This window comes from Pinus tabuliformis, chromosome 6, assembly GCF_031772625.1.
Source record: "Pinus tabuliformis cultivar Carrire ecotype Pingquan chromosome 6, CPIR1, whole genome shotgun sequence".
Lineage (NCBI taxonomy): Eukaryota > Viridiplantae > Streptophyta > Pinopsida > Pinales > Pinaceae > Pinus > Pinus tabuliformis.
In genome coordinates this window covers 743,194,075-743,205,361 of record NC_142292.1, presented here as the reverse complement: position 1 = coordinate 743,205,361, position 11,287 = coordinate 743,194,075, and positions in this window count along the sequence as shown.

The following is an 11,287-nucleotide window of genomic DNA, read 5'->3' as shown; positions in this document are numbered from 1 at the left end:
GCTGATTGGACGGAGGAAGTGACATGGAGAAGACATGGACAGTGATGTTGGAGCAGTGGTAAACGGTCAAATGTAAACCGCGTTTGGGAGCAACTTCAGGCGGTAAGTTTTTTTGTTATTTTAAGTCCAGAAAGACTAAAATGAGGGAAAATTGGTTTAAGAGGGTGGTTTCCAAAACTGCCCACTTCAACCCCCCCGCCAATAAAGTTCGGATGGCAAATGAGGGGCGAGGAGTGATGTGGGCCATCGAATCTCGAGGGAGTGTGCAGGATGTAAGGTGAGATGAAAGGGATTTAACAATGGAGGCAGAAAGTGATGGTGGGGTCAGGATTTATGGCGGATGTGACAATTATGGGTTGTGGGCGGATGAATGGATGGAGTTAGAATATTTGCATAATTACATTGATAATTAGGATTTATGGTTAATTAAAACCCATACCATATGCACATCTTTGCAATGTTATAACTTAGGATAAAATCCTTTCATGCTCCAATTGTATTCCATTTGTCTACCTACCCTTATCTTTCCTAACATTTTCTCACTTAGTTCTCTGAGTGCATTTAGACTAGCAACTCAATATTTCCTTTTAATGACTAATCTACTTCTATCTCTTATTTCCTCCATTGGCTTAGATTAAACTGTTGAGCCAATTTTAATTGCTACCTATTGACAAATAATTTAAATCAAATCCAATCATGATTAAACTGTATAATTGGTTTGTATGAGCTAGTGTGGCATTTAAACAATCCACTCACAAATTTTATTTGCAAAACTAAATTGGAGTAAGAGTAGTGGCATTTGGATTTGCAACTCTTTCAGAGTTTATTATTGTTGCTTTTCTTTCTAACCTAACATTTTATTTTTGCCTTCATTTTTTAGGGCATCTATTCTAACATTTTATTTCATATGGACTCGTTCATAAAAATATCCCTAACATTTTTTTATTTAATATTATTTTTTTTGTCCATATCCTAACTTAACATTTTCTAAAATATATTTTCATTTTTTTACTAATTGATACTAACTTACCAAAACCAAAAAATGCTACAACATTAGCTCAAACTGGGGGCTGCTTTCTCTTGTAGAATGCAGAGAACCTATAGATCCATGTGCCTTCTCCTCATGCTATGGAGTCTTTGTTGTGAAAACTCACACTGGCAGTTTGAAAAGTAAAATAAACCAGAGTTTTTACAATGGTAGTAATGAAATCTTCTTCAACTTCTCAAAACTGAATATAATGTTTGAGAAGCCTTCCATTAACAGGATAAGTGTAATACAGTCCCTCAAGATTGTGTAGCACAAAAGTATTGATTCCCTTTACTTCGGAAATAGCTAAAGGTCCAAACCACAGGTTATCAAACTTGCCATGTTTTCCGTTATCTTCTCTTCTGGAATCCCATCTTAGAACTAGATCACTCTCCTTGAAGTCCCTTTCCCTTTCTCTTCTGTCAAAAAAACTCTTCATTTTATTATGATATTTTTTCAATTTGTATTGAACTTCATCTCTGTTTTCATTTAGTTCAATAATATGATTTATTCTCCTTGAAAAATCATCAGGTTCATTAGTTGAATCCTGCAGAAATTTTAAAACATGGAAGGCCAAGTTGGTAGGGAAAATTGCATCTTTCCCATAGACTAACTGAAAAGGAGATTTTCCAGCAGATCTCTTTGGAGTAATTCTGTTTTCCCATACTACATAAATTAGATGAGAGTCCCAACTCTTTTTATGATCTGCTAAAGTCTTTTTGATTACCTTTATTAGGTTTTTATTTGTTGATTCTGCAAGACCATTACCTTGTGGATCATATGGAGTTGAATGATGTAACATAATCTGATATTTCTGGCAAAAATCAATCATTTTAACACTGGAAAATGTTGTGGCATTTTCAGTAACAATCTGGGTTGGGCAACCAAATCTAGACAAAATATTTTCTTTAATGAATTTGATTACAACTGAATCAATAGCATTTCTTACTGGAATTTCTTCCACCCATTTGTTAAAGTATTTTGTTGCAGTGAGAATCCATCTATGCTTATTTCTTGAAGTCAAATGAATTTCTCCAATAAAATCTAGTCCCCATTGGAGAAAAGGTGTTGAGACTATTGTTGGGATTAGTGGAAGAGTTGCTAGTTTTTGCTTACCAGCAAACATCTGAAAAGCGACACAACTTTTGACCTTTGCTCCTACTTGTAAGAACAATTTGGGTCAATAAAATCTAGCCCTTAATATATTATATAATGTTTCTCTCCAAGCATAATGTCCTCCACAAAATCCTGTATGAAACTGATCAATGATTCCTTCAGTTTCTGATTCTGTTAAACATAATAACAAGATATTTAGTGGGTCCTTCCAATATAGATTTTCATTTATGATACAATATTTGACTACCTTCAATTTGAGAGCTTTACATTGAATTTTGGAAAATGATGTTGGACATTCAAAATGGATCAAGAAATTTACAATATCTTGATACCAATTTGAAGAAAGAAATTTTTCATAAACGTGTAGAGAGATGGTCTGATATGAAGGTAAAGGTTTTTGTGGATTATTTTCTTCAGGATGGTGAGGAGGTTCTTGTGGATTCTCTTCATTGAAATTTTTGGAAGTTTCTTGTGGATTCTCCCCTTCTGCATCAATAGAAAGTTCTTGTGAATTCTCCCTTTTTGAACTTTGAGGAGGTTCTTGTGGATTCTCCTCTTGTATTTCCAAAACAGAGTCGATGCCAAGCACTTTACAATTGGATTCAGCTAGAAGATTAGCTAATCCTTGACCCTTGACTAGCTTTGTGGTTTTGATATTTAGATCAAAATTGAGTATTTGAGTGATCCATCTATCTCTCTTCCCATCTGTGTCTAGTTGTGTTAAAACAATTTTTACATCACTGTTAGGAACATAAGCAGTAATAGGTGAGTGTAGGACATACATCCTAAATGATTTCAGAGCATTTATAAGGGCATAGGCTTGCTTATCAATTATTTCATACTTAAGCTCAGCATCTCTCATAAACTTACTAAAAAAGGATATATTTTGGTCATGGGAATCTTAATTGTTTTGTAATAAAACAACAACAAGGGTTGTTTCAAAGGAAAAGGAAAATATATTGAATGGCTTGGTATAATCAAGACTAGCCAAGGTTGGGGCTTCAAAGATAGCCTTCTTGATTTGTTCAAATGAATACCTGGAAGAGACAATCCATTTAACTTCATCATCCTTTCAGAGCATATCAGTTATGTCTTTCACAATTTCAACATAATTTGGGATGAACCTGCTGAAAAAATTAATCTTGCCTAAAAAAGCTTGGATCTCCTTCTTATTTCTAGGTAATGAAAATGTTTTTATTGCAGAAGCACATTTGGGATCAATCACCACTCCTTTTGAGATTATGTGGCCTAGCAACTTTCCTTCTTTGATAGAAAAAAAAAAAGACTTTTTAAGATTGAGAGATATTCCAAATTTCCTACACCTGTCAGAAACCTTCATCAATAGCTTTAGATGTTTATGATCAGAATTAGAATGAATAGTTATGTCATCAAGATAGATGACTACAAATTTGTTTACCTGTCCCACAATAGCTATGTCCATAGCTCTTTGAAAAGTTGCACTAGCACTGGGCAAGCCAAAGGGAATTCTAGAGTACATAAATGTACCTCAGGGTGTAGTAAAAGTTGTCTTCTCTCTGTCTGCTAGATCAACATTTATCTGATTGTAACCTAAAAAACCATCAAGCATGGAAAGTCTTTGTGCTCCTGAAACCATCTAAAGTAACTGATCCATTTTGGGTAAAGGGTAATTATCCTTTAATGATGCTTTATTCAAATTCCTAAATTCCACACAAAGTCTGATTTCCCCATTCTTCTTTTTGACATGAACTAAATTAGCAACCCAATTAGAGTATCTAAGAGGGAGAATAATATGGGCATCTAGCATTTTCTTAATTTCCTTTTCTACAGTTGGTAGAAGTGTTAGATTAATCCTCCTAAGTTTTTGTTGGCAAGGTTTTGCTTCTGGTTTTAAAGGAATCTTATGTTGTATCAGTGATGTATCATAAGTTTTTAGATTAGCATAGGTCCATGCAAAAACATCCTTATATTTTTCAAATAACTTAAGGTGTTGAGTATTAATTCTGGGATCTAAGGATGCACAGATTTTGAGGCTCCTAATGTCATCATTTGTTCCAATGTTTACTTCCTCTATGTCATCTTGTGGAGAGATTGATTGTGGGTTTCTAAGGACATCATTTTGATCAAACAATTTCTCTAAAGGAATGAGACCTTTGGGAATAAAATTGTTAGACAGCTGAATGATATCATGATTAGAAATTTTTGAGTTGAAATAAAAATTATCATTTTCATTTGAATTCTCAATTATTTTTGTTCTATTTTCATCATTTTGTAGAACTGAAAATTCATCTATAACATGTAAAAAATATTTTAACTATTCATCATCTTCAAATCTCTGCTAGTATTTTAGGTTATCTAGGATTGATGGCATGTATTTGACTTGTATTTGATAGAGCACATTAGTTTGATCAGGGATTTCAAATGAACTAGCAGAAACAGCTAGGGAATCTGCATGAATATTTTGATCCCTTGGGATATAAGTCAAATTAAAAGCATTGAAGAAATTTTCAACTGAATCCCAAACCTAATTTCAATAATATATAAGCCTAGGATGTTTTATTTGGAAAAGATTTCTAACTTGTTTAACAATGATCTCTATGTTGGTAAAAACACTCAAGTTTTGTAATTTTAAGCTCTTGGCTAACTGCAGTCCTAAAAGGAAAGCCTCATATTTAGCTACATTATTTGTAACTTCAAAATCAAGTTTGCATGATTGTGTAATGTTTTATTTTTCTAGTGAGATTAATACTACCCCAGCTCTTGCTCCATCCTTTGTACAAGAACCATCAAAGAATAGCCTCCAGACATCAGTATGATTTGGTACAGGTCTTTTGATTACATCTTCAACTTTTGCTTGAGTTTCATGTGTTTGGTTTGAAGAAAGTTGGAAACAACCAAAATCTTGATCAATTGCATAAATCAGATGGTTTCTTGGTTGATCTATTTTGCAAACACTGTGCACAAATATCACCTCTCTATATAGCCTTAGTTGTTTTCCCCCATAAAATGGAATAGTGGCATAATACATGTCCATTTGAAGAGTTCCCCCTAATTTGGCACAACAAGACCTTGAAAGGAGCATTCCAAATTTGGGAGGGATATATGTGACATCTATATCTAACACTACAATTTTTACTGGGATTTGGGCGAGAGTGACTACTAAATCCTTAATCAATCCTAGACAAGGCACCCTATTGGAATCAAAGGTGTACAAATCATGATAGGATCTAGTTATGTCAAGATTTAAATGATCCATGATAATTTTTGGCATAAGATTATGTGATGCTCCATAATCAAGCATACACTTTTATAACATAGAATCATTTGTTTTAAGAGTCACGTAGAAAGGGGGTACTCTTTCATTTACCATATTTGAGCTAGGACCAAAGAAAATTGTTGGTTTTTCATCTTGAAGACTAATGATATCACTTTCAGCATCAAATGAGGTGTTTTGTATCCTTTTGGAGACTTGATTTTTATATCCAAGGTTTTTGGAAAGTCCTAAAAGTGATATAGGGATTGTTAGCCTTGTTGGAAAAAGGCCCAAAAATGGATCCATATAGGCTCTTAGCATCTCCAAAGTTGCTTAAAATCATGCGAATGGATCAATTAAGGCTCTTAGAATCTCCAAATTTTCTTAAAATCATGCCAATGGATCCATTAATGCTCTTGAAATCTTCAATTTTTGCCCAAAGGTCATCCAATGATCAAAATAAGTGCAAGAGGAGAGCCCTTGGAAGGGCGGAAATACACTATCGGGAGGAAAAAATGCTTGAAAACCATAAAAACAAAACCACAACTGTAGGCTTAAACAGAGGAATGAACAGCCGTCGTTAGATCTGGAATATCAATGGCCCAGCTCTAGGTAGCTAATTGCAATCGACCGAGCAAAAGGGAAAGTTTAAAATTGGGCGCATGACACCATCGATCAGTGATCGCCAATGATCGGATTAATGGGGAGCATATATTATGTTATATAAAGGTCGGGGAGTGAGCGATGCACGATTGTGATTTATCACATCGCTGATATCACATCAAAAATATACCACGGGTGGGGCCTATGCACATACATATTGGTGACCCGATGAGCTGGACCCGATGACATTATAGTTGGGAATTCATAAATTTTGAGATCCACGACCAAGAAATTTTCAACATTTTTTGTGTATTTTTTTTGTTTTAACGAAATACAAAGGGAAATAGGGGCAATGTGATAGCAATGGAACCCGGACCCGATGGGTTTCTTGAATAAAAATATATAATATTTGAAGTCCGTGGAAGGCCCATTTTCAATGTTTTTTCATAGTTTTGTGTGTTTTCGTTGTTTAAAAGAAACACGAAGGGACCTTTGGCTAGTGCCGATTGTGATGAAGCTCGGACCCGAAAGGGTCCAGGAAGTGGAATATATGATATCTGAAGTCCGCCAAAGCCATTTTTTCATGCATCTTTCAGTGTTTTGGTATATTTCATTATATAAAGGAAATACACATGCCAGGCCAAATGTGACTTGTGATGGTGATGAGGGCAGACCTGATGGATAATTAAATCATATTTATGACTTTCGAAGTCCGAAATACACAAAGAGGGTAGGATTTTTACAGTATTGTTATGTTTTATGTTCGTAATAGAACACAGTCACTATCCGTGTTTTAAAGGTATTTCATAGGCCCAGAGATCCATTCTACCATATAACAGAGCCTAGGAGATAGTTTGCTGGGAAACAAAACCCGGAAAGGGAAAGAGAAGGGCCACAGCACGCTGCAGCTCGAAACAGAAGGATCAGGGAGCATAGACAGCGCAACGGCCATCATGGAGCATCTCTGGCATAGGAGAACGCCTAACAGCACAACAAGCTACCAAAAATATCTAAGAAAAGTTACTCTACTGTCAGAAGCAGAAAACTCCAATCCCATGCTTGCCTAGAGGGCATCAAATCAGTTAACAATGTAGATCGAAGAGATTAGGACTCTGAGCCTCTTAGAACTTAGGACATTGTAAACAGACTATAAATAGCTGAAAGTAAGATGTACTAGAGGTTCAACTTTTGGAGATTATTCCTCCTCTATTCATTCAAGCTTCTCATCTTCATTCTAGTAATATAAGCTTTTTTTGCCATTATATGTTCAATGTCCATTCTCTTTGTTGTTCTATGCTTGCACTTGAACAGTTTGTTCATGTTTTCTTTCTGTCTAAGTCTAGATAACTGTCATCTTATCTCTACTTTGATATATTAGATTTGCAAGCTTCTTCGCTGCCTGTAGCTAGCCATCCATATGTGGTCATATATGCATCTGCTAGTACATTAAATATTCTCTTTTGCTACTTGTAGCTAGCCATTGATGTATGTTTATGTATGAAATCTGTTGGTATAGTTAGTATTCTCCATCTATCCATTGAATTTATAACTTATTGAACATTAGTGGTCTAAAGCCTTGTATTGGTGAGAGCGTTCATGCATGCCTTGAGTGAAAACCAAGCTGGAATGGTTATCTAACTTGATCCAAACCATAATTTATTCCAATAGTTTAGAGAGCAATATTGAAGATTATATGTTACCAAGCATCTACAAGCTACAACCTAGGAGAGTTTCATGGAGTGATAACATAATTGGCACTGTTTTCGGGAGAGGAAACTGAAGCTCAGCTTCCCTGGGAAACGACATAGATCCAGCTTTGATGATAGACAAATTATGGGCACTTTTCTGGTTGTAATCATCTATCTGGCAACTCTACTGGAGGTCGAACCTCTTGGCGACTCCACTTCATAGTTCTGGCTCAGTTTGTGAGGCATACTCAGAGAAATCCTCAAAATCTACAAGCTGACCCAATACCTGACCCTGAAAAAACCATCAAAGAGAGAAAGGTATTGCAAAAAGGAGCATCAGGATCAAGTAAACCTAAACAATATTCTATCTCTCTTGAAGAAAGGCTTGTAATAGAACAAATACATGTTGAGAGTATAGCATCTAATACTAGCAGTGAAGAAAAACTCTTGGAGATTCATAAAGCTCCTTATTATTTAGGTTCTCCTTTTGTTGTAAGCCCAAAGGAAACCTCACCTCCTATCCATCATACTCCTTTAGTCCTGTCAGTCACTCCTCAACCCCCTATCATTTAGACTGCCAATACTCTTTCAGCCACCACAGCTATGGCAGGTCCACAAGCACCTACCAAAATGGAAAGAATCAAAGCCGCTAGGTATGGACCTCTAATACTGTCCACTCCTCTGAACGCCATGCCTACTAGAGAATATCATAAATGTACGCCTAAGTTCACTGGGACTGAAGGTGTTACTGCTGAAGAACATCTTGAGTCATTCTATAGCTATGCTGATAATCTGGACATTAGTGAAGATGATGTGTGGATGAGAGTCTTTGTCCAAAGCCTAGATGGAGAGGCTAGAAAATGGTTCAGGGAACTGACCCCAACATCTATAGCAGATACTGAGGCCTTAGATGATGCATTCTTAGAGAATTGGGGGGATAAGAAGGATCTCCTTTACTACCACACTGCGTTTGGGAACTTACAGAGGGAAAATGGTGAGCTGCTATCTAATTTTAATAAGAGATCTAACCGCATGTACAGGAAACCCACCACTACCTCTGCTAGACTCATCTATGTCAGCGCCTTTGATTCTAACTTATGTTTACTATTTAGGGAGAGGCGATGTGCTTCTTTGACTGATATGTAAGATGCAACCCTAGAAGTAGAATCAAACATCATGGCTGCAGAAAAGCTCAAAGGTAATGCTAATAGAAGAAGACAGAGGGGTGAGCCTTCATCATCTTCAGAACCCAAGATTGATAAAATGGCCAAGACGATAGAGTCATTAGGCTCTGAAGTTTCCAAATTAAAGGTTGAGTAGCATTCTAGGAAAGGAAGGGTTCCTAATACCTTTGCTCCTCCAAATCCAAATTCATATAGAAGAGAAAATGAGTAGTTGCATATTTGGCAAAGAAATAAAGATGCCAACGAAGACCAAAGGGTGAAGACCCCTTTTCAAAATGCAATCATGGAAGAAGAGCAATTTGAAGAAGACGATGGGATCCATTGTATGGAAGACAAAGGCAACACCACTTTTTTAACCAAAGCTACCTATGAGAAGTCATTATTCAATGACCAGATCAGCCAAGAATGGGATGGTGAAGCTATTCTACAAACTGAAGATTAACACCAATATAATTTGAGGTCGAAGATGAATAATGTCAAGGAGACTCTTGTTCATAAAGCTATTTTCCCTGCAGAATAGAAAGCTAATAAGCAGAAGCAACCAACAGTTGATCCTATAATCCTCAAAGCTCCAGCCATAGAGGTAAGAGGCCTTGACAAGTCCCCTTCTTCTTTCAGTTTTAAATTAGAAATTCACAAGCCAAAAATACCTATGCCTCTGATTGAATCAGTCAATACTGAGTCCTTCAAGAAATCTATCCTTGAGGCTCTTGAGCTTAATTCCATCCAAGCTTCCACTGACTATGTAAATCTGCAAGATTACCAACCAACTGTTATTCTCGGCCCAATGATTGAAAATTGTGAAGACAGCTCCCCATAATTCCATGTCTCTCTGACTATTCATGATAAAATCCTTCATAATTTCTTTCTGGACACTGGATCCAACCATAATCCAATGCCCAAGGCTATCATGGATAAGCTCGGTCTTGACATTACCAAGCCTTATCGGTTGGCCTCTACACAACTTAAAAAACCAGTTTGCTAGATCACAGAGGAAGAAGACCCACAGATTTGGGACATGTTCTTTGATGGGGCTTGCTCTAAGGAAGCTACAAGAACAGGTGAAGTCCTTTTGTCCCCCACAGAGGAATACAATGATTCATCTTTTATATTAACTTTTCAGGTCACAAATGACACATTAGAGTATAAAGCAGACCTTATTATTTAGCAAGTGTATAGAACCTTCCAAACAAGACATCCAACGTTGAAAGCATATAGAGATGAGGTGAAATATAGACCATCTCTACTTGATAATGTCAAATTCTAGAAATTTTTTGAAGTAGGTGATCAAATCAATAGGCTTTTGCAAGTATTTGATGAATTGGCTGATATGCACATTGACCAAGAGAAAGAAACCTTTCATAGAAAGGTAGAAAGGGTCAACTTTCAGTTTGGTGTCTGTTTTCTCTAGAGGAATGCATTAAAGGAAGGAGGAGATGTTTTTGATGGCCCATTCAATGGGATATTCTTGAAACTTTATTTCAGTTAAGGCTTTCAAGCCTTGGTATTGTAAATATGTTGTTTTCAAGTTTTTATTTCATGCTAAATTGACTCCATGCCCAATTCAACACTAGGAGGAATATTTGATCTTGTTTTTTTCAGGAAAGGCATTGATCTATGATCCTTGAAACCTCACAGGGAGGATTTCATCTCCAAAAGGAGCCATTGTTAGCCTTGCCAATAAAAGGCCCAAAAATGGATCCATATAGGCTCTTAGAATCTCCAAAGTTTCTTAAAATCATGCCAATGGATCCATTAAGGTTCTTAGAATCTCCAAAGTTGCTTAAAATCATGCCATTGGATCCATTAATGCTCTTGAAATCTTCAATTTTTTCTCAAAGATCATCCAATGATCAAAATCAGCGCAAGAGGAGAGCCCTTGGAAGGGCAAAAATACACTATCGGGAGGAAAACACGCTTGAAAACCATTAAAAAAACCACAACCGCACGCTTAAACAGAGGAATGAATAGCCGCCATTATATTTGGCCAATCAACGACCCAGATCTAGGTAGCTAATTGCAATCAACCGAGCAGAAGGGACAATTTAAAATTGGGTGCATGACACTACCGATCAACGATCGCAGATGATCGGATTGGTGGGTTGCATCGGCTAGTCGCATTGACGGGGAGCATATGTTATGTTATATAAAGGCCTAGGGAGTGAGCGACGTGCAATTGCGATTTATTGCATCGCTGATATCGCATCAGAAATATACCATGGGTGGGGCCTATGCACATACATATTGGCAACCCGATGAGCCAGACCCGACGGCATTATAGTTGGGAATTCATAAATTTTGAGATCCACGCCCAAGCAATTTTCAACTTTTTTTGTGCATTTTCATTGTTTAATCGAAATACAAAGGGAAATAGGGGAAGTGCGATAGCGATGGAACCCATACCTGATGGGTTTCCTGAATAAAAATATATAATATT